This window comes from Gastrolobium bilobum, unplaced genomic scaffold (assembly GCF_033153095.1).
Source record: "Gastrolobium bilobum isolate Gb01-03AN ecotype WA unplaced genomic scaffold, APGP_CSIRO_Gbil_v1 utg6879, whole genome shotgun sequence".
Classification (NCBI taxonomy): Eukaryota; Viridiplantae; Streptophyta; class Magnoliopsida; order Fabales; family Fabaceae; genus Gastrolobium; species Gastrolobium bilobum.
Window position 1 is genome coordinate 328,552 of NW_026898846.1, and position 6,334 is coordinate 334,885.

Genomic DNA, 6,334 nt, shown 5'->3' on the forward strand with positions numbered 1-6,334 from the left:
CTTCTGGAAAGGGACTGGGCTGTGTGCTGATGCAGTCTGGTAGAGCTGTTGCTTTTGCTTCGAGGCAGTTGAAGCCTCATGAGGAGAACTACCCGACTCATGATTTAGAGTTGGCTGCGATTGTGTTTGCTTTCAAGATTTGGAGGCATTATCTTTTTGGTTTGAGGTTTGTGGTGTTCAGTGATCACAAGAGTTTGAAGTACCTGTTCGACCAGAAGGAGTTGAACATGAGGCAGAGAAGATGGATGGAGTTCATAAAGGACTACGACTTTGAGTTGAAGTACCATCCTGGCAAGGCCAATGTGGTAGCTGATGCTTTGAGCCGGAAACCCGGGAGCTCATCCAGTTTGTTACTTGGCAACTTCGATGTGGTTGAGAAGTTCTGAAACCTGGCAGTGACCGCTCCGTGTGCGAGCGTACTTCTCGGGTTGGAAGCATCAGATGTTGTGAACGAACTGCTTGAAAAGATTAAAGAGGCACAAGTTCAGAGAGACCCTAATAATTATTATGAGGCTTTAATAATTATAGTAAGTGAGTAATAATGCTGAAAGTCGCTTTTCGGAAGAAAAGTGCAGATACCGGTTCTGCTAGTCGGTATAAATGCGTGCCGAAAAAGTATCTCGGAAAATTATAATAAGTGCATGACAATTACTAGAATAATATGTAGGACTTCTAAAACGAGTTTCAAGCCCAGATAATGAGAACTGGTGCTAGAAACCGGTACTGGCTTGGAAAAGCGCGTACGAAAGTTTCCATGCTAGCCTGGGCATGGCACCCTACGAGGCGCTCTACGGTAGGAGGTGTCATACACCTACCTGCTGGTCGGAGGTTGGGGATCGTGAGTTGTTTGGCTTGGATTTTGTCCAAGATACCACCCTGCAGATCCAGATGATCAGGGAAAAGCTGAAGCAGGCGCAGAATCGTCAGAAGAGCTGCTACGATGTCAAGCATCGACCACTGGAGTTCAGTGAGGAAGCTGAGCCCGCACTTTATTGGGCCATACCAGATTCTTGGTAGAGTAGGACCTGTTGCCTACCGGCTTGCCTTGCCCCCGAACCTGGCCAACATCCACGACGTGCTTCACGTGTCTCAGCTTCGGAGGTACATAGCAGATCCTTCGCACGTAGTGCAACCGGATGATGTGGAAGTTCTGGAGAACTTAAAGACTCCCGTTGGACCACTAAAGATTCTCGATCGTGGCGAGAAGCAGCTGAGGAGCAAGATCATTCTGATGGTCAAGGTGCAGTGGACCAGAAGGACTCATGAGGAGTGTACTTGAGAGCGTGAGGACGAGCTTCTCCGGCAGTACCCCGAGTTTCGACCAGGTATGCTTCTGATTTTGAGGTCAAAATCCTAAAAAGGTGGGGTGAATGTAAGCACCTGCACCGTTAATTAAGGTATTTAATTAATTAATTCTGCGAAATTAGGAAATGATTCCATAATTGACCCTAATAATTATTATGAGGCTTTAATAATTATAGTAAGTGAGTAATAATGCTGAAAGTCGCTTTTCGGAAGAAAAATGTAGATACCGGTTCTGCTAGTCGGTATAAATGCGTGCCGAAAAAGTATCCCAGAAAATTATAATAAGTGCATGACAATTACTAGAATAATATGTAGGACTTCTAAAACGAGTTTCAAGCCCAGATAATGAGAACTGGTGCTAGAAACCGGTACTGGCTTGGAAAAGCGCGTACCGGAAAGGTACTCAGAAAATTATAAGAGAAATATGTTAACTCTTGGAAAAATGTGTAGTTTCAGATTCCAAAGTTTGGGATTAAAATGCTAAGCGTAGCAATTAAAGTTAATACTGTGTTAATCTTTAAGTGGGCTATATAAGCCTTAGTGGGCACTAAACCCTAGGTCATATTGCTTTCTCTACGTGAGTGTGTGAGGGTGGCTGATCAGCTTGGCTGCTCCTTGGGATTTCTTCTCCATTTCGAGTCTAAGACACACCTAGAAATTTATGTTTAGGTGTTTAAAATCGGTAAAAACCCAACCTTGGAAGGATATCTTCACGAAATGCATTTTCTGCATTCTGTCGTGAAATATCTTGATATATGTCCGATGAATATTCGGATATGGGTTTTGAGTATCCGGATAATAGATATCCGGATATGGGATTCTGGATATCCGGATATTGCATATCCGGATATGTCCAGTGAGATATCCGGATATTGCATATCCGGATATGGTCCCGAAGAATATCCGGATATTCTGGGATTTCGAAGAACAGTAGCTGTGCTGTGAGGACAATAGGCTATTGGGGGTTTGTGGACCCTAGATTGATGAAGTTGAACTTCTGTTTTAATTAAACTAAGTCAGAATCGTTGTGATTAAGGACTTATGGTTTGGTATGGAGCCTTAAGACGTAAAACGTAAGGAGAGGCGTTGTCTTTAAGTTATATGCTTGTGTTGCATTATTATTGATATAGTATTAGTCCATAACAGATTGTGAATCTGCTGTGTTTGGACCTTGAGCTGTGGACTCTTGGCTTTTTGAGTTAGCTTGCAAGGTAAGCTTTCGTGTCCTCGGTTTAGCCATGTTGTGGTTCCTCTATGTCCTATGGGGGTATGTTTTATGCATGTTGTGTACATGCTTTTGGATATTTGATATGTTGATTGAACTTTACATGTAATGGCTTTTAATATGCATGTGTTGTTTCATCTTGACGAGAAGTCTGAGTATGTAGCGCCATACAAGACAGTGTACCGGGGTGAATGCAAGTGGTACTTGCACGGTGTGTAGGTGATAGACGTATACCTGCACTGTCTCTGGCCAGTAGATTAGTATTGACACACATGACATGATTATCTGCTGCATTGCATTGTTTTAGAAATGATAATGATAAACTGTTTTTGAACTTATATTGCACATGTAAGTGAGCTTGGGGTGGAAGATCCTTGAGGACTCACTGACTTACTGAGATTTCTAGATTAGAGATCTTACCCCACGTTTGGGGAATGCTTATTTCAGGATCAGGTAGTATGGGTACTGATGCCTCAGGCGGCGGGAGGCCGGAGCTTAGCTGATTATGTTTTACTGCTTATGTTAGCATGACTGGATTTGGATGCTGTTTATGTTTGCCGCTATTTATGATATGTTGTTGTTGAGACTGATGTTGGGCATGTTGCCTTATTTGAGTGAGCATGGGGACTGTCCATGACACTTTCTGTTAGTACTTGTAGTTTGGAGTTGTTTAAACTGTTAGATGGTCCGGACTACGTTGTGGTAGTTCCGTGACTAGAGCAACACTTATATTATCTATGTTATGAGGTATTTCAGTTAGCTGTTTTATTGCAATTACATACAGGCGATGTTTTATTAATTGATTATTAAGCAAACTGGTAATGTTAATGGCATCATAATTGAAAAGAAAAAGTAATTCCGTATTTTTAATTAAGCGCAACTTAATACGATATTATGATAACATTGCCGGATATATACGGGGTGTTACACTCCCTCTGGCCTATTGCTGTTGAGGACCCTCTTTATCCTCTTACTTGAACATTCCCAGCTAGCAGAGGCTTCATGAGAGGTGGGGGTGATGTTGGAGTTGGCAAACAGTGCCCAGAACCTGGCTATGTCCTTCATGCCCCCCTTGCAGAGGGACCCTTTGTAGTAGTTGGGATTATCCAGGGTTACTGTCTGCTTCAGATCTTTCTAAAATTTGTACACCTCCCTACTATCCAAATACTCTTGGTATGGACAGTTGGTGACAGAGGGAAGGTGGAGTACTTCCTGGACATCAGCGGGGGAAAATGATACTTGTTTTCCCCTCACTGTGACCACATCAGGTGCCTCCTCTTCGGGCAGCCTCCTCATCTGGTATAGGAATTCTCCCACCCAGTTCAAGTTCAACTCACGGTCATCAGTGGCGAAAAACAACCACCGAAGTTTGTCCAGTAATTTCTTCACAAATGGAAGCAGAACCACTTTGTCCTGATGCAGAGAAATGTTCCTTTCTGGGTACAAAATGATGGTGGGTTCAGTGAGCTCTGGTTCTTCGCCGCAGTTGGCTACATGGGTCACTTTTAATGAAAGCTTAGTCATTTTGTTCAGAAATGGAATTAGGGCACAAATGCAGAGTAATAAAAGGGTTCTGAGTTGAATGGAAGTAGTAGAACTCGAAGAAATCAGAGACCGAGGTTAAATAGACTGTGGGGGAGAAAATGAGAGGTTTCAGGGAGGTGGAGGTTAAGGAGAAGAGGTTGAAGAGGTAGTGGAATGGGGATGTTACAGAACGAGTGGTCAGCAGTAGGTGACCAGTTACTGATGGGATGAGTGTGAGAAGATGGAACGGTTTAGGTCAGGACGTGGGAGAGAGGGAAAAGGAAAGGGTGCAGTTGTCTTAATGGTTGAGGAGACGGTTGCTTTTTCTGCGCGCGTTTCCAAGATTTGCAATGAATGCAAATAGATATGGCTGCATATCTTTTTAAGTGACTCAACAAGGACAGGTGTCCCAGTCACTCTTATCTCCTAACCCAGGGAACGTTCCCTTTGTCTTTTCCTAACTAATAAATAATAAGAAAACATGCAACAGTGAGTACTAAATAAGGAAAAGGGAACGTACTAACCTATCACCTATTATTTAATAAATCTAAATGAACATGTAACAAAACATATATATATATATATATATATATATATATATATATTTTATATTGGGATTGTGTGGTCAGGGACCACCCCAAAACTACGTTCCTGGAACGGAACGTACTTTATTTGGACTTTTTGGAGAGGAACATCAGACGTTCCATCCTTTTTGGGAGCTATGTGGTTATGGATAACCACCCCAAAACTTTGCTCTTTGTCAGAGAGCAAATGTATCTACTGGCTTGCCTCCCAGTCAGCGCTTAGTTTAATGTCTTTAGCTAGACACGGTACTTACCTCTCAAGGGGTTTCAAAAATGGTTGAGGGGACCTCAGTGTCCCCTGGTAGTGATCCTGGTGTTCTGGTTGGAAGGTTGGCAGCAATCTGCCCCAGATGGGACTCAATGTTCCTGACCACTGCATCATTCCTGGTGACATATTCCTTGACATAATTTTCCAGGGTGTTGATGCGTTGGTCATCTCTGTGGAACGGAACGTAGTTGTTTCTCCTTTGTTCAAACGTTCCACTGCTGCTACCTTGCTAATACTACTGCTGATTGTTGTTGAATGGTCTCTGGTTAATGGGTGGCCTCCATTGGGTGTTGTGGTTCTGATCCTTAATGATAGTTCTTCCAGGGCTTGAATGTGTATTTCGTCCTGCTTGTTGATTGTCTCTGGTGAAGTCCCTATTGCCAAAATTTTCTGCATAACACACCAATGCAGTGGATGGGCAGTTTGTTGAGTCATGAAGGCCACCACAGGCTGAGCATGGTTCTGTTTCAGTTGCTGTGAGTTGTAAGACTTCCATCCTTGGTGCTGCTTGGTCAACTCTCAGGTTCTTCACTTCATTCATGAGTGATGCCAGCTGGGCTTCCATGGCTATTTGTTTATCCAGTTCTAGCATGCCTGGCTTCCTCACTGGGCTCACTCTGTCTATTGGCCATTGGAGACAACTTTCAGCAGTCCCTTCTATGATTTCGTATCTTGATTCAAGTGTTCCTGTAAAGAAATATCCTCCTGCAGCAAAATCTAGGTGAGATTGAGAAGTATGGTTAAGTCCTTTATAGAAAGATTGTAACACTCCCCAACTCTCTACCCCATGGTTTGGACATTTTCTTATGATGTCCTTGTATCTCTCCCATGCTTCATAGAGATTGTCTCCATGAAACATTTTGAAGTTAGAGATTTCAGCTCTAATATCATCTTGTCGAGACATTGGGAGAAACCTCTCTATGAACTTGTTAGAGAGTTCTTCCCATGTGTGGATTGATCCAGGGGTGAGAGTTTTCATCCATGTTTTTGCTTTTAAGCCCAAAGAGTGAGGGAACAACCTCATTCTCATGCTCTCCTCTGTTACACCCTCAGCTTTAAAATTATCACAAATATCTTGGAATGTTGTGAGGTGTGTGTAAGGATCTTCTGCAGGGAGTCCATTGAAGACCCCTGCTTCCCTAATCATGTGGAACATGATAGGTTTTAGTTCAAAATTTGGTGCTACAGGGGGAAGGATTACTCCCCTATCTGGTCTGTTCCTGAAAGGAGCAGCCAAAGTTTTGAAGTTCTGTTCAGGAGGAACCTCTTCATTGTTATTATTGTGATCAACCATGTTTTCAGGAAATTCTTCCCTGAAGTTCCTTCTTCTCCTATGGAGTGTACGTTCTGGCTCAGGATCAAAGAGAAACTCAAGTGCTTCAATGAAGTGGTCAGAGTCTGTTTTAAACTCTTCACTCATAAACCAAT

General features: G+C 42.9%; 1 non-coding gene across 1 annotated transcript; it reads left to right on the plus strand.

The window, feature by feature from the left end:
- The first annotated feature begins 5,688 nt into the window (after window positions 1–5,688).
- Window positions 5,689–5,795, plus strand: LOC133284700 (small nucleolar RNA R71). The gene has a single exon (XR_009747925.1). It is a non-coding gene; the product is annotated as a small nucleolar RNA R71 (small nucleolar RNA).
- The last annotated feature ends 539 nt before the right edge of the window (window positions 5,796–6,334 follow it).